Source organism: Schistocerca americana, chromosome 2, assembly GCF_021461395.2.
Source record: "Schistocerca americana isolate TAMUIC-IGC-003095 chromosome 2, iqSchAmer2.1, whole genome shotgun sequence".
NCBI classification, from domain to species: domain Eukaryota; kingdom Metazoa; phylum Arthropoda; class Insecta; order Orthoptera; family Acrididae; genus Schistocerca; species Schistocerca americana.
Genome location: NC_060120.1, coordinates 296,081,215 through 296,102,369, shown reverse-complemented (window position 1 = coordinate 296,102,369; position 21,155 = coordinate 296,081,215). Strand labels below are relative to the sequence as shown.

The window sequence follows — 21,155 nt, the reverse complement described above, 5'->3', positions numbered from 1 at the left end:
TGCTTTCCCAAACACAAACGAAAATCGTCCAGTTGACAAACCATCCCACCTCCATGCTAATGAAGGGAAAAGAACATGGAAAGAGTGCAGTATGTCCAGTCATTGCCGGTCGGGGTGGCCGAGCGGTTCTAGGCGCTGCAGTCTGGAACCGCGCGTCCGCTACGGTCGCAGGTTCGAATCCTGCCTCGGGCATGGGTGTGGTTCAAATGGTTCAAATGGCTCTGAGCACTATGGGACTTAACATCTGAGGTCATCAGTCCCCTAGAACTTAGAACTACTTAAACCTAACTAACCTAAGGACATCACACACATCCATGCCCGAGGCAGGATTCGAACCTGCGACCAAATCGGTCGCGCGGTTCCAGACTGAAGCGCCTAGAACCGCTCGGCCACTCTGGCCGACGCATGGGTGTGTGTGATGTCCTTAGCTTAGTTAGGTTTAAGTAGTTCAAAGTTCTAGGGGACTGATGACCTCAGATGTTAAGTCCCATAGTGCTCAGAGACATTTTTTTTTTTGCAACAAAGACTGTTTTTAATTCAAATATTCTACATATTGTTGCTCTGCCAGACGGCCTAGTGGAGTGGAAAATATTTTACAAGAAAACAAATCACTAAAATGATTTTATGCCATAGAGAACATTTAAAGTAATTTCGACACTGATACAGAAAGAATTGCTTGATATGTCGGTTGCGGATGAGACTAGGAAAATTGTTTTCCTGTTCCAAGAAAATACCTTCCTCTGTGGACATTTCCCTTTCCCTACATATCTGAACAAATGTTACTGTGATCAGTCAGTATGACCACACAGAAAATTAATCATTTAAGGCTATGCCAGCTACTCACTAAAACAGATCGGAGCAATACCGACAGCAAACATTGCGTTCAAAATGACGCTAATGTTGGCGACAACAGATTTCTGTGCACTGAGTCAACGATGACCCGTAGCTCTCGTTAGAAAGAAATTAACATCACTCTCTAATGACTCAACATGGTGGTTCATTAGGGCTGAGCAGCTTACAAGCAAGCATTCTATAGCAGCAGAGTCGTACAGAACTACGTGCAATAAATACGAAATATCAGAAGATCTTTAGGTTAAAATGACGCCAGCTCAACACTACACCACATTGCAAGTTACACGAGGATAGTCTTGAGCGTTACGTGGATGAACTCCAGTAACTGTTGCCGACATTCAGAAGCCACGGCTGTGACCTTCCGTCGTTTCTCCATGTCATGTCACGTCATCTCAGGCACTAACTGCCACATTGATTTCAGTTCAGCAGCATTGTTTGCGTAACTAAAAGCGGTATCAATAAAATGAGCAGGATCCCGCTTGTGAATTTCATTAACCTGGGTCCTCTTTTATACTATGTAATGGAAATAGGTTTCTTGTTCTTGTCTCCTTGTAAGAAAAGCAACAGGCATCGTCTGCAATGTACTAATTACAACATGTGGTCCACTATCGACGAAATAGGAATGCACAGAAAGCGTGGACTAGAGAGGCGGTAGTTTAGTGTCATCATAGGAGTAATGGCTGTAAAACAAATTTCTCCCCTGCTGTGACCAGCCGGCCGGAGTGGCCGAGCGGTTAAAGGCGCTACAGTCCGGAACCGCACGACTGCTACGGTCGCAGGTTCGAATCCTGCCTCGGGCATGGATCTGTGTGATGTCCTTAGGTTAGTTAGGTTTAACTAGTTCTAAGTTCTAGGGGACTTATGACCACAGCAGTTGAGTCCCATAGTGCTCAGAGCAATTTGAACCATTTGAACCCTGCTGTGACCTAAGTGACAGAACCTAAGCAGCGCACCGCTTATCGATGAGGTACCATAGCAAGAAGTAATTCAGTGGGATTTAGAAAGATATTTTAATTTAACAGCTTCACATTGTCGTCGAGTTAGATAAAGCCATCGGTAATACAACAGTGTCACAAAATATACGGAGTTCTGTTCACAACAAAAGAAACAGCACAGTAAAAACTGAGTATGTACCTCTCCACCACTGTCTCTCTCTCACACACACACTCTGTGTGTGTGTGTGTGTGTGTGTGTGTGTGTGTGTGCGTCCTTTGTTTCATTTACGGGGGAATGGCGATAAAATGAAACAAGGGAGATTCTGTAGTGCCTTTAAGAAAATAATAAATAAAAAAAGAATAAATAACCAGTTCTTCAGTATAAAGATATGTAATTCGTGGGTGTGCCTTTAATTACACAAACTAAATGTATCGATTAAAGCAGGCTTATGTCTTAGGAACACCCAGCTGTAACTTGATCTCGAAGAGGAACTGCCGTTAGTAGAAGATGAGTTGTTTCGTTAGTTACTTCGTCTATGAGTAACAAGTCCGATATATTGTAATGACGTGGAATAAGTGAATTTACATGTTATTTACTCAGTTTATCCCAATTTATATTTAAATATGGCTACATTACAGTAAGTATTACAGTAAGTGCTCATGTTACAAATGGCACGTGTACTAAACATACAGAATTGTAGTAATTTGGTCACAGAGCTACCGGCAATATATTGTTGAACCTAGCTTCTTGAATACAAATAACAGTGTTCACAGCACAGTTGGACTGAAAAATCCGACATTGTTTTTTGCAGACACGGACCAATCTAGAGACGACTAAGAATTGAACAATGATTGTCTCTAATAAAGATGTTCAAGTTTTTTTTGCAAGCAATAACGATGGTACGGAATCCACATGAAAATGTAGATCTCAGTGTAACAGGCTGAACAAGTCAGATCAGGGCACAACATTTGTATAGGAAATCTGTCGTTTCTCATCCGCTCGAAATCCCCGATGCGTCTGAGTTTGTAACCAGTAAAGGTTTCTGTACTGCACATCTTCCTCTTCTCAGGAAGGGTTGGTTGGTATGAACTCATCCCATTTGACGTTTATAGTGTATATACAATATGTTTCTGTTGGTTGAAGCAATCTAGTTGCTTAAGCTCACGGCGATGTAGCGTCCAAGTTTTGCAGCCATAGAGCATGGTAGAAGAAAACAATTGATCGATAAACCATCAGTTTGGTACATATGTTATGTATTTATTCAGGAAGACCCAATGTATGAGACGTCCAAAAACAAAATAGCAGCGCATATTCTTTACTCCACGTTATTTCCCGATGAGCAATTAGTTGATAATATATTTCCTAAGAGAGGAAGTGAACTTCCTTTTCCAAAGGTATGCTGGTAACAGTGATATTGAGAGCCAGAAATACAGTTGGAGGAACTGGCTTTGCGAGTACTTTTGTTTTTGGGATGTTGGATGGTCAGGCCAAACTGTTTACTCGCACTATTGAAACAATTTACAGACGATTGCAGCTCTGCGAGTGTATGAGCCGCTGAAGCATTGACGTCTGTATATTACAGTTCAGTTACCTGGTTAAGACTTCTGAACAATTTAGAGTGGAGTTTGGGCTCATTAAATAGTCCTCCGCCGAATCTGTATTTAAGTTCTAAACCTGCATCGTTTATAGATGATGTCCCATAAAGCATGGCTGCGAAGTACGGGGTAAACGATGTAGGCGCGAGAACACGTCCTTGTTTGAGCCCCTTAGTAGTAGGGAAATTGTCCGATGTTTCATCCAAGTATAGCACTTGCCCCAATATGTCATCATAGAAAGCTTGCATTAGACCAAGTAAATGTTCAAGACAGGCGAAATATTTTCATATACCTTCTCCGAACGCCGTATCAGAGGCCTATCCTAGGACAAAGAACACTAATAGCATAGGCTTATGTTGTTCCCTGCACTTTTCCATGTAGTTGTGTTCAGAAAATCATATCAACAGTGCCTCTGGAGGGGTGAAATCCATCTGAGATTCAGGAAGTACAGTCTCGGGATAGAGCCCGAAGGCGATTCAACAGAATTCTGGCATAAATTTAACCGGCCACGGCGGACAGGGATATGCCACAGCAATTACTACAGACGGTAGCCTTTTTTTTTTAAGATGGTGACAACTGTGTTCTTCGTTTCTGCTGGTAACTTACAGGTTTGCAACATTAGAAGAACCAGGAAGAAGAGTCTGATTTTTAGAGGCAATCCACCACTTTCAGTGCTGTCCTGGATATGTTGTCTGGTCCGGGTGCATTTCAGATTATCTGGAGCAGTGGTTTTCATCAAAGCATGATTATTGATAAAGGATAACCACTTGCACATTTTAGCTATATATTATAAGGTACCAAACCACATATTTTCAAGTGATAAAGAAAGTAATATATTGAAACCATTCGCATTTTGCTGAAGGTTTAATAGTGACCAGTTTTCCATATCTATCGGGAACTATGATCAATGCCGCCGCAGCAGGATCGCACGTTTGTTTCTCTGACTTCCGGTCACATTTTTTAGGTGTTTTGACGCCCTAATATCTGAAAGAATACTAAGCAGCTACAGCAAACCGTTTACTATCGGACACTCGTATTAGTCCAGATATAACAGAATAGAAACGGTTTTAAATGATAGCGTACAACTTAATTAATTCGAAATTCTCACAAACAGATAGGAGGGCTGATGATAGCTCTGTATATGAAAGTGTTTAGAAGTCAGTTCTGTTTGTTGTATATACATGTTTTTTGGAAGTAACTGACTCTTACTGGCTACTTCTCCCAACGAGTAACGTGGCACTTTTCCCAATCGGACGCCATGTAGACATTACTAATCCACAGAAACCACTATGAAAGTGAAATTAATAACAAGGAACCACATTTGTATGCCAAAAGACAGTGTTTAAACATTGATACTGTAAAAAATTATTATTTTACATACAGGTGAGGTAACAAGAAGAATACAAAATGACTTGCCTTACATCAGATGACTCAAAAACAAAAAGGTTTCCACTAAAAAATAACTGACAAGCTTGTGTCAATCTCACTGACAACAATGGGTATGCGTATTAGAGCCATCTCGACCACTGTTCGGTAGGCGGCTACGTTGTTCAAGTCAAAACATTTGCAATGGCCGCTTTTTCACGCCCTGGCCACTTTACTACACCTTCCCTACTGATTTTACTATTAACTAATGACCTACATAAATTAGTATGTTATATTAATTAATAACAGCAATGTCAATATGGGACACGGTCACAAATGTTTAAAAGAAAAATGATAGTCAAAACATTTGGCAGTCATAGCACAGTATTATAATAACCGTAATTTGATTTGAAGTGGAAACGTGAAGGGACACGTACAGCACGAAATCGTACAGGCCGACCTCGTCTCTTGACTGACAGAGACCGCCGACAGTTGAAGAGGGTCGTAATGTGTAATAGGCAGACATCTATCCAGACCATGACATAGGAATTGCAAACTGCATCAAGATCCACTGCAAGTACAATGACAGTTAGGCGGGATGTGAGAAAACTTGGATTTCATGGTCGAGCGGCTGCTCATAGGCCACAATTCACACCGGTAAATGCCAAACGACGCTTAATTGGTGTAAGGAGCGTAAACATTGGACGATTGAACAGTGGAAAAACGTTATGTGGAGTGACGAATCACGGTACACAATGTGGCGATCCGATGGCACGGTGTGGGCAAGGCGAATGCCCAGTGAACGTCATCCATCTGCCAGCGTGTGTAGTGCCAACAGTAAAATTCGGAGGCAGTGGAATTATGGTGTGGTCGTCTTTTTCATGGAGGGGGCTTGCAGCCCTTGTTGTTTAGCGTGGCACTATCACGGCACAGGCCCACATTGATGTATTAAGCACCTTCTTGCTTTCTCACTGTTGAAGAGCAATTCGGGAATGGCGATTGTATTTTCCAACACGCACGGCTTGTGGCGGCGTGGTTACACGACAATAACATCCCTGTAATGGACTGACCTGCCCAGAGTCCTAGCCTGAATCCTATAGAACACCTCTGGGATGTTTTGGAACGCCGACTTCGTGCCAGGCCTCACCAACCGCCATCGATACCTCTCCTCAGTGCAGCACTCCGTGAAGAATGGGCTGCCATTCGTCAAAAAACCCTCCAGCACCTGATTGAACGTATGCCTGCGAGAGTGTAAGCCGTCATGAAGGCTCAGGGTGGGTCAACACCATATTGAATTCCAACATTACAGATGGAGTGTACCACGAATTTGTAAGTCATTTTCAGCCAGGTGTCCGGATACTTTTGATCACATACTGTATAGGCGTTTTCGAGCGCTGCACCTTATTTACATAATTCTGTATTTGAATAAGCTTGCCTATACCGGTTTCATTGGCGCGTCAGAGTATGAGAACTCTTAATAAAGTTAATATTTTCAAAAGCTAACAAAACAGTAAAACTGTCTGACTAAGCAGTTTCCGTTTTTATTTGACGTCCGTTCGTCTTCACATTGCGTGGGTACCTGCTACAGACATCTACCACATTTGAGGACGACCATGTCTATACTGTACATACGCGAATGTATGTTACTTCCGTTTGACATTTGTATCATAGAAGGTGATCGGTGCGAGTTGCGTGCGCGGATGAGTTGTCAGCATTGGAAGACAGCCAGCCTTTGTGGCCGAGCGGTTCTAGGCGCTTAAGTCTGGAACTGCGCTACCGCTACGGTCGCAGGTGCGAATCCTACCACGGACATGGATGTGTGTGATGTCCTTAGGTTAGTTAGGTTTAAGTAGTTCTAAGATCTAGGGGACTGATGACCTCAGAAGTTAAGTCCCATAGTGCTCAGAGCCATTTGAACCACTGGAAGACAAACTCACCCCCTCACTTTTACTAACCCTGAAGTAGCCGCTACGCATACCACTCTGACCCTGACGTACGCGTTAACTTAGCTCAAGGGCTGATTTCACCAACGTCAATTAAAATTAAGCACATCTTAAAATATTACTATCTATTTGTTTTTGTTTGATACTGAGCAAGAAAAATACACCAGCAAGACGTTAGTTAACTTTTTTGGATTCTGCTGTTACCTGCTAGAAGAATATCGTTATAAAATACGGCTGAATACCGTAGGCCGCACGAACACTTGATTAGGGTGGCATGCGGCCTGCAGATTGCAGTTTTGACTACCACTGATCTACAGCCTTGCTAAATTCATGAAATGACGGTGGGACTACCATCCGAGGTTGTGCTGCATGTTTTAGGACATGTTTGAAGAAGACGTCAGCAGCAGTGGACTACGGTTTATGGCTGTACTTTATTGCAACAGCTTGTAGTTACGCATTCCTGGTTCACACATCCAGAGACTTGAGTACAGGGAAGGATAAACAGCTACGCATAATTCTGGATTTGAATTTGATAGGGTAGAGGGGGGGGGGGGGGGTGGTTGGAGGAAGGAGACCAGACAGCGAGGTCATCGGTCTCATCGGATTAGGGAAGGAAGTCGGCCGTGCCCTTTCAGAGGAACCATCCCGGCATTTGCCTGGAGTGATTTAGGGAAATCACGGAAAACCTAAATCAGGGTGGCCGGACGCGGTATTGAACCTTCGTCCTCCCGAACGCGAGGCCAGTGTCTAACTACTGCGCCACCTCGCTCGGTTACGGTTTATGAGTGAACGGAAGTGCTCTATCCAGCGACTCGAAATGTCCCGAATGCCAGTGAGAATGGCCTTACTGTTTGCAGCTTTAAGGGTCCTGATGAGATTGCCTATTATATTTACGTAAACCGCCAACTACTGGGGGCGGGCGTTTGTTGTTGTGGAGGTGGGGAAACTGGACAATTCGGAGGCGAAGCAGGCCGGGACGCCGGCTGAGTCAGCGAGCGGGGCGTCCTGACTCGGCTGCCCCGCTTTCACCTGCGCCGATGACCCGCCGCTGCTGCCGGCACAAGTCTGCCGCGGATGCCGCCTGCGGCGCTGCGCGCGCAGCGTTTCGCCGTGACGTCACCTGGCGCTCCACTACCTGTCTCCGCGCGCCACAGCCAGCTGGGCGGAAGAGCGGGGCCGTCGTGATTCAGGAAACGACGCACCCGCCGCCACCTCCCAAAACACGTAAACGACAGCCTCCATTCATGCTGTAGATGTTGCTGTAGACTCTTCACGTAGAAGGCCTTAGTTTATTGCCAGGACGCTGTGGAAATTGTGCTTATCAAAGAGAGATAAAAAAAGAATCTGTTATCCACCAGAAGGTAGGTTCGAACACCAGAGTGCGCAAATTACAATGCTAACCAGCTTTATAAAAAACATTACACCATCTGCTCAAAATTATCCAGACACACCTGTGTAATGAGGCACAGACCAGTAGATGTCACCAGAGGAGTGCCCGCCATTATAAAAAGGAGACGTGGAGTTCTTTGTTATCAATATACACCCATCAAAAAAAGTTTTGCATCAACCCGGTTCCCAGAACTCCTGAAGATGGATGCTCACTGGGGATATTGTATCACAGACACAGTCCCTTTGACTGTTCAGACATGTCACTAAGCCCGCCCAAAGATGTAAACAACCATGCACGAGCAGCGCTTATTAGACGGACGGGGTCCGACCCGATCAATTCCAGTCATTCCACCAGAAAGGACGTACACGGCTCGTGTTGTCTGTAGTTCAACCATGTCTAGACGGTCAATACCCGCATTGTTACTTCGTGCCAGAAAGGGTTCTCAACAAGGGAAGTGTCCAGGCGTCTCGTAGTGAACCAAAGCGATGTTGATCGGAAATGGAGGAGATAGGAGAGGCAGGAACTGTCGATGACATGCCTCGCGCAGGCCACCCAAGAGCTACTACTGCAGTGGATGACGGCTACCTACGGATTATGGCTCGAAGGAACCCTGACAGCAACGCCACCAACTTGAGTAATGCTTTTCGTGCACCCACAGGACGTCGTGTTACGACTCAAACTGTGCGCAGCAGGCTGCATGATGCGCAACTTCTCTCCCGTCGTCCATGGCGAGGTCCATCTTTGCAACCATGACAACATGCACCGCGGTACAGGTGGATCCAGCAACATGCCGAATGGACCACTCAGGACTGGCATCACGTTCTCTTCACCGATGAGTGTCGCATCTGCCTTCAACCAGACAATCGTCAGAAACGTGTTTGGAGGTGTTTGGAGGCAACCCGGTCACGCTGAACGCCTTAGACACATTGTCCAGCGAGTGCAGCAAGGTGGAGGTTCCCTGCTGTTTTGGGGTGGCATTATGTAGGGCCGACGTACGCCGCTGGTGGTCATGGAAGGCGCCATAACGGCTGTACGATACGTGAATGCCATCGTCCGACCGATGGTGCAACCATATCGGCAGCATATTGGCGAGGCATTCGTCTTCATGAACGACAGTTCGCTCCCCCATCGTGCACATCTTGTGAATGACTTCCTTCAGGATAACGGCATCGCTCGACTAGAGTGACCAGCATGTTTTCCAGACATGAACGCTATCGAACATGCCTGGGATAGATTGAAAAGGGCTGTTTATGGAGACGTGACTCGCCAACCACTGTGAGGGATCTACGCCGAATCGCTGTTGAGGAGTGGGACAATCTGGACCAACAGTGCCTTGATGAACTTGAGGATGGTATGCCACGACGCATGCAGGCAGGCATCAATGCAAGAGGACGTGTTACTGGGTATTAGAGTTACCGGTGTGTACAGCAATCTCCTCTGAAGGTCTCGCTGTATGGTGGCACAATATGCAATGGATGGTTTTCATGAGCCATAAAAAGGGTGTAAATGGTGTTTACGTTGATCTCCATCCCAATTTTCTGTACAGGTTCCGGACCTCTCGGAGCCGAGGTGATGCAAAACTTTTTTGTATGTGTGGAAGCAATAATGGCAGAATGAGTCGGTCAGTGAAGCTCAGTAATTTCGAATTAGAACGAAACATCGAACGTCAACTGAGTGACAAATCCATCAGCGATATTTCAACCCTCCTAACGCTATCTAAATCGCTGCCCAAGTTGACTGTTGCTAATGTGATTGTGAAGTGGAAACGTGAAAGAACAACACAAGCAAAACGAATCCCAGGAAGACTTCATGAGCTGAGTGACAGAGATCATCGAGCATTGCGAAGGGTGGTTGAAAAAATCGCATGAAATCAGCGGAAGAAATCACTCTTTGAGTTCCAAAGTGCTGCAGGAGTCCAGCTAGCACAGTGACTGTGTGTAGTGAGTTGAAAAGAATAGGATGCAGTGGTCGAGCACCTCCTCATAAGCTATACATTTCCGTAGTCATTGCTGTTGATGTGGTGTAACGTGTGACGCCACTGGACGTTGAATAACTGGAAACGAGTGATTTTGAGTCATGAATCACGCTATGCCCTCTGACAATCCGATAGAGATCTATCGTGTAATATGCGTTTCACGTTTAGTTTTTGGAAGACATCATTACTGGTCTAAAATACACTCCTGGAAATGGAAAAAAGAACACATTGACACCGGTGTGTCAGACCCACCATACTTGCTCCGGACACTGCGAGAGGGCTGTACAAGCAATGATCACACGCACGGCACAGCGGACACACCAGGAACCGCGGTGTTGGCCGTCGAATGGCGCTAGCTGCGCAGCATTTGTGCACCGCCGCCGTCAGTGTCAGCCAGTTTGCCGAGGCATACGGAGCTCCATCGCAGTATTTAACACTGGTAGCATGCCGCGACAGCGTGGACGTGAACCGTATGTGCAGTTGACGGACTTTGAGCGAGGGCGTATAGTGGGCATGCGGGAGGCCGGGTGGACGTACCGCCGAATTGCTCAACACGTGGGGCGTGAGGTCTCCACAGTACATCGATGTCGTCGCCAGTGGTCGGCGGAAGGTGCACGTGCCCGTCGACCTGGGACCGGACCGCAGCGACGCACGGATGCACGCCAAGACCGTAGGATCCTACGCAGTGCCGTAGGGGACCGCACCGCCACTTCCCAGCAAATTAGGGACACTGTTGCTCCTGGGGTATCGGCGAGGACCATTCGCAACCGTCTCCATGAAGCTGGGCTACGGTCCCGCACACCGTTTGGCCGTCTTCCGCTCACGCCCCAACATCGTGCAGCCCGCCTCCAGTGGTGTCGCGACAGGCGTGAATGGAGGGACGAATGGAGACGTGTCGTCTTCAGCGATGAGAGTCGCTTCTGCCTTGGTGCCAATGATGGTCGTATGCGTGTTTGGCGCCGTGCAGGTGAGCGCCACAATCAGGACTGCATACGACCGAGGCACACAGGGCCAACACCCGGCATCATGGTGTGGGGAGCGATCTCCTACACTGGCCGTACACCACTGGTGATCGTCGAGGGGACACTGAATAGTGCACGGTACATCCAAACCGTCATCGAACCCATCGTTCTACCATTCCTAGACCGGCAAGGGAACTTGCTGTTCCAACAGGACAATGCACGTCCGCATGTATCCCGTGCCACCCAACGTGCTCTAGAAGGTGTAAGTCAACTACCCTGGCCAGCAAGATCTCCGGATCTGTCCCCCATTGAGCATGTTTGGGATTGGATGAAGCGTCGTCTCACGCGGTCTGCACGTCCAGCACGAACGCTGGTCCAACTGAGGCGCCAGGTGGAAATGGCATGGCAAGCCGTTCCACAGGACTACATCCAGCATCTCTACGATCGTCTCCATGGGAGAATAGCAGCCTGCATTGCTGCGAAAGGTGGATATACACTGTACTAGTGCCGACATTGTGCATGCTCTGTTGCCTGTGTCTATGTGCCTGTGGTTCTGTCAGTGTGATCATGTGATGTATCTGACCCCAGGAATGTGTCAATAAAGTTTCCCCCTTCTGGGACAATGAATTCACGGTGATCTTATTTCAATTTCCAGGAGTGTATATGAAAATTTATCAACACACTATTTTATTTTACACACTAGCACTTTACTTTCGGGTTAGATTCTGTTCTGGCACTACCGAATTTTCTGTAACACGATAACGGCCCAGATTCTTACTTGCAAGATTTATAGATGTTGCTAGATGCGTGCCTCCTCTACTGGTTTTAAAGATGGTCTTCTGCTTCCTATGTTTCATATTTGGACCATTATTAAACTATAGAAAACCCGAAGATGCCAGAATTGTTTCTAACCTGAAAATAAGATAGTGTTCACGTAAATACGTACACATTTCAAGTCACTGACGATGACTTTCAAAAAGAAAAGTGAAACCCTTGTGGCATGTTAAAATTGGTTTTATTCATCTGTACGTAGATTGAACTAATCTGAGAAATAACAACACAGTATTGCACACAACTGAGGAATGACAGTAATGTAATTGTTGAAGCCTCCAGTGGTTACAGGCTGTTTTTTTTCTGTTTACACCGCACTTAACATCGCATACACTTCGTTTCTCTGAAGTCAGTAGAGGTGACATACTAGAAGCTAACAAAAGAAAGAACATAAAAAATCTCAGCGCTACAATGTGATGTACTGTTGTATGTAATGTAAAAACAACAGCGAGAGGAGCCTGCCAATGCTGGAGGTACTTACTGCAATTCTTGGAAATCAAAGACCTACATCAAACTTCGAGCCTTGTACTAAAACAGCTTTCTTTTCCTGCTGCCAGACAGTGACACGAAACACGTAACGGAAATAAAATAAATTGCGACTAGTTACAATAAACGTGTAGTTTGAAGTGCAAAAATGCACCCTTTTCTAAGCTTACGCAACTTTGAAAAAGAACCTTAGTCAAACATTAAAATTGACTCAACCACATAAAATTCGTGATAACATCCTAAGTCTCACGAGGCATTTCGGTGCAGGCTCTCATTTGCAGGTAAAATATACACTGAAGAGCCAAAGAAACTGGTACATCAGCCCGATTTCGTGTAGGGCCCCCGCGTGCACGCAGAAGTGCCACAACACGATGTAGCAGGGACTCGACTAATGTCTGAAGTAATGTTGCAGGGCTGTCCATAAATCACTAAGAGTAAGAGGGGTGGAGATCTCCGTAAGAGTACGAAGGGGTGGACATGACTTCTGAATAGCACGTTTCAAGGAATCCCAGATGTGCTCAATAATGTTCATGTCTGGGGAGTTTAGTGGGCAGCGGAATTGTTTAAACTCAGAAGAGTGTTCCTGGAGCCACTCTGTAGCAATTCTGGACGGGTAGGGTATCGCATTGTCCTGCTGGAATCGGCCAAGTCCGTCGGAAAGCACAATGGAAGTGAATGGATGCAGGTGATCAGACAGGATGCTTACGTACGTGTCACCTGTCAGAATCGTATCTAGAAGAATCATCGGTGCCATATCACTCCAACTGCACACGCCCCACACCAGAGCTCCACCAGCTTGAGCAGTCTTGACATTCAGGGTTCATGCATTCATGAGGTTGTCTCCATACCCGTATACGTCCATCCGCTCGATACTATTTGAAACGAGACTCGTCGTACCGGGGAACAAGTTTCCAGTCTTTAACAGTCCAATGGCGATGTTTCCGGGCCCAGGCGAGGCGTAAATCTTTGTGTCGTTCAGTCGTCAAGGGTACACGAGTGGCCCTTCGGCTCCGAAAGCCCGTATCGATGATGTTTCTTTGAATGATATTCACTGTACACCCGTGAAATGGTCGTACGGGAAACTCCCAAGTCATCGCTACCTCGAAGATGCTGTGTCCCATCGCTCATGCGCTGACTACAACACCAAGTTCAAACTCATTTAAATCTTGATAACTTGCCATTGTAGCAGGAGTAACCGATCTAACAACTGCGCCAGACACTTGTTGTCTTATACACTACGTGATCAAAAGTATCCGGACACTCCTAAAGACATACGTTTTTCATATTAGGTGCATTGTGCTGCCACCTACTGCCAGGTGAGGTCAGCGACCTCATTAGTCATTAAGCACCGTGAGAGAGCAGAATGGGGAGCTCCGCGGAACTCATGGACTTCGATCGCGGTCGGGTGATTCAGTGTCACTTGGGTCATACATCTGTATGCGAGATTTCCACGTTTACGATGTGATAGTGAAGTTGAAACGTGAAGGGACACGTACAGCACAAAAGTGTACAGGCCGACCTCGTCTCTTGACCGACAGAGACCGCCGACAGTTGAAGAGGGTCGTAATATGTAATAGGCAGACATCTATCCAGACCATGACACAGAAATTGCAAACTGCATCAGGATTCACAGCAAGTACAATGACAGTTAGGCGGGAGGTGAGAAAACTTGGATTTCACGGTCGAGCGGCTGCTCATGACCCACACTTCACGCCGGTAAATGCCAAACGACGCTTAATTGGTGTAAGGAGCGTAAACGTTGGACGATTGAACAGTAAAAAAACATTGTGTGGAGTGACGAATCACGGTACACAATGTGGCGATCCGATGGCAGGGTGTGGGGAAGGCGAATGCACGGTGAACGTCGTCCATCTGCCAGCATTCGTAGTGCCAACAGTAAAATTCGGTGGCGCTGGTGTTATGGTGTGGTCTTCTTTTTCATGAAGGGGGCTTGCAGCCCTTGTTGTTTTGCCTGGCACTATCACGGCACAGGCTTACACTGGTTTTTAAGCACCTTCTTGCTTTCTCACAGTTGAAGAGCAATTCGGGAATGGCGATTGCATCTTCCAACACGCACGGCCTATGGCGGAGTGGTTACACGACAATAACATTCCTGTAATGGACTGGCCTGCACAGAGTCCTGATCTGAAACCTATAGAACACCTTTGGGATGTTTTGGAACGCCGACTTCGTGCTAGGCCTCACCGACCGACATCGATACCTCTCCTCAGTGCAGCACTCCGTGGGCTACCATTCGTCAAGAAACCTTCCAGCACGTGATTGAACGTATGCCTGCGAGAGTGTAAGCCGTCATGAAGGCTCAGGGTGGGTCAACACCATATTGAATTCGAGCATTACAGGTGGAGTGCACCACGAATTTGTAAGTCATTTTCAGCCAGGTGTCCGGATACTTTTGATCACATACTGTATAGGCGTTGTCGAGCACTGCGCCTTATTTACATAACTCTGTATTTGAATACGCATGCCTATACCAGTTTCATTGGCGCTTCAGAGTATGAAAACTCTTAATAAAGTTAATATTTTCAAAAGCTAACAAAACAGTAAAACTGTCTAACTAAGCAGTTTCCGTTTTTATCTGACATTCGTTCGTCTTCACATTGCATGGGTACCGTTGAACACAGACACTTGTTGCTATCTGCACATCGGCTGGCACAGTCACCTCGTACCTCGTCTCCTGCTGCGCTTTTACTGGGAAACGTTTATTGGCGTTCTGGCGCAACCGTCACGCAAGTCAGCAGTGCGTTGGGCTGCTTGTTGTCGTTGTGGAATACGCTTGACTGGAGGGTGGGGAAGGAATGAATTTCGGGCTTCTGGGAGAAATCGTGTAGTTTCTCTCCAAAGTAACATGGCGGAACTTCAGGAGATGTAAAGGAAGGTGGCTAGACAGTTATGTAACATGTTTCTCCGCAACGGTTGGTCATTTCAATTTTTCTCTACCTGAATATTAAAGCAGAGCACTAGCCACTTGCATCTGTATGTTTCTTGTATCATAAGAGGACATCACAACTAGTACGATGAAGGTATAGCCGGCCGCGGTGGTCTAGCGGTTCTGGCGCTGCAGTCCGGAACCGCGGGACTGCTACGGTCGCAGGTTCGAATCCTGCCTCGGGCATGGGTGTGTGTGATGTCCTTTGGTTAGTTAGGTTTAAGTAGTTCTAAGTTCTAGGGGACTTATGACCTAAGATGTTGAGTCCCATAGTGCTCAGAGCCATGAAGGTATAAATCTGTGCATGAAAGCAAACATAAATGACAAAGTGCAAGGATATGCACAGTGATGTGTCAGACTTGCTCTTATGCAGCGACTTCCAGTGAAGCTTGTCATAGCAAACAAAAAATATGAAAGCCTACAGTTCTTGTAGTTATTTTAGAAATTAGTGGAGACATTCGTGTTGTTTCTCACAGCCCATTAAATACTTTAACGAAAAAGAAGAAGAAATTAAAATAAGATCTATGAGTTGGCGTTAGTACATCTTGCACATTACAACGTTGGTGTTTATAATTCTAGGAAGTGGTAGGACTTTAATCTTTGAGCAAGAGAAACATTCGACGCAAACTTGGTAAGAATTCCGGACCAAGTCAAGATAGATAATAAACAGCACACAAACCCTCCAAACACCATCACAATGTCATCACTGATGCAGGAATCAGAAAGGGCAGCTTTTTGTTACCGCAAGTACCGTGCTTTAAACTTGGATTACTGAAAAAACTGAAAAATAACAATCATCTTGAAAGATATGCTAGTGAGGCAAACTATCCAAAAATTTCTAATCTGATAAACTGTCAGACAAGATATCGAAGAGTGCACGAAAACAGGGCACCTATCCCAGGAGATTATTACACAGGTTCGGTTGCTTTCAGACACTACTATCGAAAGTCCAACTCTCTTCCATAGCCGGCCGTAGTGGCCGAGCGGTTCTAAGCCCTACAGTCTGGAACCGCGCGACAGCTACGGTCGCAGGTTCGAATCCTGCCTCGGGCATGGATGTGTGTGATGTCCTTAGGTTAGTTAGGTTCAAATACTTCTACGTTCTAGGGGACTGATGACCTCAGAAGTTAAGCCCTATAGTGCTCAGAGTCATTTGAGCCACTCTTCCAGTATTCAGTTTATAGCAAAGCACCACCTGTCTCTTTAATTCAATTTTATAACGATTTTCTGCGTACAACTAGTCGGCTAGCAATAAACGAGTTCCACGTCCAGCCACTGAAGGTCGAAGGGGTGTCGAAATGGCTCTGAGCACTATGGGACTTAACATCTATGGTTATCAGTCTCCTAGACTTAGAACTACTTAAATCTAACTAACTTAATGACATCACACAACACCCAGTCATCACGAGGCAGAGAAAATCCCTGACCCCGGCGGGAATCGACGAAGGGATGTCGACCGGCCGCCATGTTACCCTCTGCCGTTCACCGTCATAATGTGGTATCGACGGGCGTATGGTCAGCGCACCGATCTCCCACCCGTTTTGCCGACATCTCAGACCAGTGAGCCGTTACTTCTCATTCAAGTAGCTCTTTAGATGGAGTCTGGAGGTTGAGTGCAATCCCACGAAGGAAAAACCATTGACAGTACTGGGAATCGCACCCGCGTCTTCCGCATACCACTCAGCTCCGGAGGCAGACTCTACCTAGCAATATCGTCTTCAAAAACTACAATGAAGAAATAAATGGCGAGCGGAGCAAAGGCATTAGCCCTGGCAGCCTCAGACATTTTACAGCTTCACCGTTGCAACTCACGGTACTTAATGGTGCAGCAGCTTCTTCTATCCAGGTCAGACTTCATTGGAGAACGAATGTTAATTCCGAAACCAATGGTTTGCACAGCTTTCATATGCAGACTGTTCATTCATGTTTCCGGTACACTATCTTCTTAGCGTTGCCTTTTTCTGATGTTGTTGTTTCACTGCTATTAGTTTGGAGGAATAGACCATAAATCAGCATTCCCATGCATCACTACACCGCTAGCATAAAGATTCTGTACTAATTCATTTACTTAGAACCCAGTTGTGGAAGCTACGCAATCCAAGCATCCTTCGCGATCACGACTGTTCCTAAAGCACTTTTGAAAGTTTCATGTGTTACACCGAACTCAGTCAGAAATACTGCTATAATTTTACGGTTGGCGCAGTTACGGGAGTTGCAAGGCTCTTCGAGCCGCAGATCGTCAGAGAATCTCTCTTAGTGTGAGTACGTTGTGCCTTCCGAGAGCTGTAGCGCAATGGTTAAGACTCTGCTATCCCATTCTGGACGATCAACATTCGAATTTGCGTACGGCTACCCATAGTTTCCTTAAATCTCGTGATAAAATTTTTCTGATTTATTCCCCATGCCTCACTAATCAGAGTTTCTGAAAGCTTCCCACGACGTCATCATCGACAGACAGCTAAACGCTGACGTTCCTTCCATATTATGCCTGCCTTGTCATAACCTAAAGGTTTCTAGAAATGTTGTTTTCTTGACACAGGTCCAACGTTTATCCGATGGGGGTCTACGAAGATTTGACACTAGTGATGTTCAAAGTCTGTGTTCAAACTGCCGTGTGATGAGAATGGGTTTTAGAGATATTGCTAACCTCCTACGGATTTATTTTTCTGCGGAGAGATGAAGCATTCGGTGTTCAAATGGTTCAAATGGCTCTGAGCACTATGGGACTCAACTGCTGAGGTCATTAGTCCCCTAGAACTTAGAACTAGTTAAACCTAACTAACCTAAGGACATCACAAACATCCATGCCCGAGGCAGGATTCGAACCTGCGACCGTAGCGGTCTTGCGGTTTCAGACTGCAGCGCCTTTAACCGCACGGCCACTTCGGCCGGCCAAGCATTCGGTGTGCTTGACACTGACAGGCACTCTAGAAGAGCTGGTTGCCTGTTTAATTGAAGCTGCTGTCCTTCTTCGTGAAACACCTGGTTGTTTTTAGCGCGTTAATCATTAGCACACAGATGCCAGTTGTGTGTTGATGTAAGCGGATGATTTTTTTCAACAGCATCCCTAAAACAATACTCATTACACCACAAGTCACTCCAGTTGAACTAGCATCTCCGACATGTTACGCCATTAGTAAACGAACGCATCAAGCACACGTGCTCCTGATGTTTTTTTTTTAAGTTTTTTTTCTGTCAGTTCTACCACTATGGATCTCAATCTCAGAACGACGAGAAATACACAAGAATCGAACTAGTTAATTCGTTGCTGGAGGAATTATCTTTTCTTTGGATTCCTGTAATGTATGTGCCTGGTATCTGTCTTTCCTACAATTACGTAAGTGCTCGTTTCACTTTAAAGCGCTCTTTGATATTTAACGGTATTGACTGTTTCTAGTGACTAATTGGTATTCGTATAATGTTACAGTAATGATCGTTTCACCTATTTCTGCGTAATCGATTACATGTTCTCGGCTTGAAACAACAGATGCAGGTGAACAGATCGATTCCGTTGATGTAGATTTTCGAAAGGCGTTCAAAGCTGCACGACATCGCCGACTGCTAACCAAGATACAATCATAGGGCCTATCTTCGTGAATATGTGGCTGTCTCGAGGAATATCTGTACAGTAACATCCAGTACTTAATACTGGACGGTGAATGTTCAACAGAAACGAATGTGACATCGGGTGTGACTCAAGGAAGAGTAATAGAGTGTCTGTTGTTGTATATAATCTATTTATCAGATAGGATCAACAGCCCTATAAGATTGTCGGCTGAGAATGCCTTCGTTAATAGGAAAGTATCATCTTTTGTATGTTTTAACAGGGACTTTCAAATACCAAGAATAAGCAGTACTCCACTGGCAACACCACCGCCTCGCCCGCGCCGACTGTGGCCGCGATGCAGCAGCGCTGCTCAGTCGTCCTTGGAGTTCTATTTATTATTCGTGTTTTACTGTTGCTACTGATGCATATAGATAAAACGAATATCGCGCTAAACTAACTTGGAACTGTTCCACCGAGTGGGTACATAATAATCCACCATAAAAATCATTTTGTTTGTAACGGGAAACAAACTAACGCGTTCCGTCGGCACTGGACGTTGCATGCAAGACGTGATGAGCAGTTTTTGTTTGAGCTGACTCCAACTACGCGATTGCAAAAACGAAATTGTAAATATCTGCGCCGGCCGGTGTGGCCGAGAGGTTCTAGGCGCTTCAGTGTGGACCCGCGCGACCGCTACTGTCGCAGGTTTGAATCCTGCCTCGGGCATGGATGTGTGTGACGTCCTTAGGTTGGTTAGGTTTAAGTAGTTCTAAATTCTAGGGGACTGATGACCTCAGATGTTACGTCCCACAGTGCTCAGAGCCTTTTGAACCATTTTCTTTAAATATCTGCCAAAACACTAGCGAAAATGCCTGTGGAGACTCTTAGGAGGGACACCCTGTATTTGTATATGTAGAGAACTGTCAGTCTCCGTACCAAGCTGTCCAGGCCTTCCTGTCAAAATGATTCTTCTCTGAATTTTGATAAACAATAACGGACTGCAACAAAGAACTTCATAGTCTGCAGGAGGTGTCATAGGAGTACACTTTAACACTCTCACCGAAAAGACAACGTCACATAAATCCTTCTCTCTTATCCTACTCCAGATCTTCCTTATCTTTTCTCAAACTCAAACTGTCATGTAATTGTATTTCTTTAATGGTATTGTGAAATTTTTACTAGACGATGACGAACACAATGGAGACTGTTAAGTTAGAATTTTCAGTTATAGGTAACAGTCTTTTTTATCTATTATCTCGTTTGCTACGCGAACAACAGTAAACGAAACTACAAAATGTCTCAAAAACGCCGGTATGCTAAGACTTTAGAGATATTCTTTCACACTGAAGCTTCAGTTCAGCCGAAAATTCTGACACGACTAAATAATATAACATCGAATATCCTGTCCGAGACAGTGTACCTTAACACATATCGACGGCCCGTATCTCACCACTTCTACCGACTAACTGAACTACCAACTAGCGACAGGCCTCAAATATTACGCCAAACGGCAGACAGCGGGAACAATACCAATAAAGCACGAAACGTTATCGGCAGGCAAAGATTATTTTTCACCACTGGATACACCTTAGTCAGCTGTTGCTGCATGACTATCGGTACATAAAGATATATGCCTCGACAGAAGAAAGTGCATTTAATAAAAAAATACTGTTGAAAAAATACTTCACAATGACTAATCTGAAGTGCAACTAAGCGGTTAACAAATCCTGGAAGTAACGGGAACTAATCTGATTTGCGGTTGGCCACTGGGAGGTAATGCAAAGAGCACTTCTTTGACAACTTACCTTTCCAGGAAACTTCAGCTCGGCCGGTCGCGGTGCAGTTCGCTACATGGAAAACGGACGGCTGCCTCCCTTACCTCATCTTACGCAACACGGCCGCAGTGGCACTGCGCGTCCCCACGCGCACTCCCGCCGAGCCAGCTGCTACGAGACCAGTTTTTTCTCCCTCCTCGTTCCCCTTCTGCCTGACAGTCTTCAAGAGATGCGTCTCTGATGGAACGTAAACACTGTAACCAGCAGTCTCCGGTCATTAATTGCCGCTCGGTCCAAAGACGCCAATCGAGCGACTGACAGAGTGAAGGACCACCGAATGGTCGTAAAGGCTTCTAGAGGGGAAATACGTTTCCTTTCTTCCTGAAAGATACTGAGTAGGTGTTTACGGTTTTTCAGGTAAATTTATGCTGTGACTCTCAACCGACGTTCAAGAAACAGATGTTAAGTGGGCTTCATCTGCATCTACATGTATACAGGGTGAATCCGAACTCTACCAATAACGTTTCGGAGGCTGTTCAGGGATACTCGCA

The 21,155-nt window shown here is 45.7% G+C and overlaps 1 long non-coding RNA gene across 2 annotated transcripts in view; it reads right to left on the bottom strand.

Annotated features, from left to right (window-relative positions):
• The window catches only part of LOC124595807, a 146,876-nt gene that overhangs the window by 106,300 nt on the left and 19,421 nt on the right, over window positions 1-21,155 (bottom strand). The window contains exon 1 of one of the 2 annotated variants that reach the window (XR_006978247.1): window positions 20,635-20,733. The exons of the other annotated variant lie outside the window; for it this stretch is intronic. This is a non-coding gene — a long non-coding RNA (uncharacterized LOC124595807). Of the gene's footprint in view, window positions 1-20,634; window positions 20,734-21,155 lie in introns of those variants that run through there. 2 annotated transcript variants of the gene reach the window in all.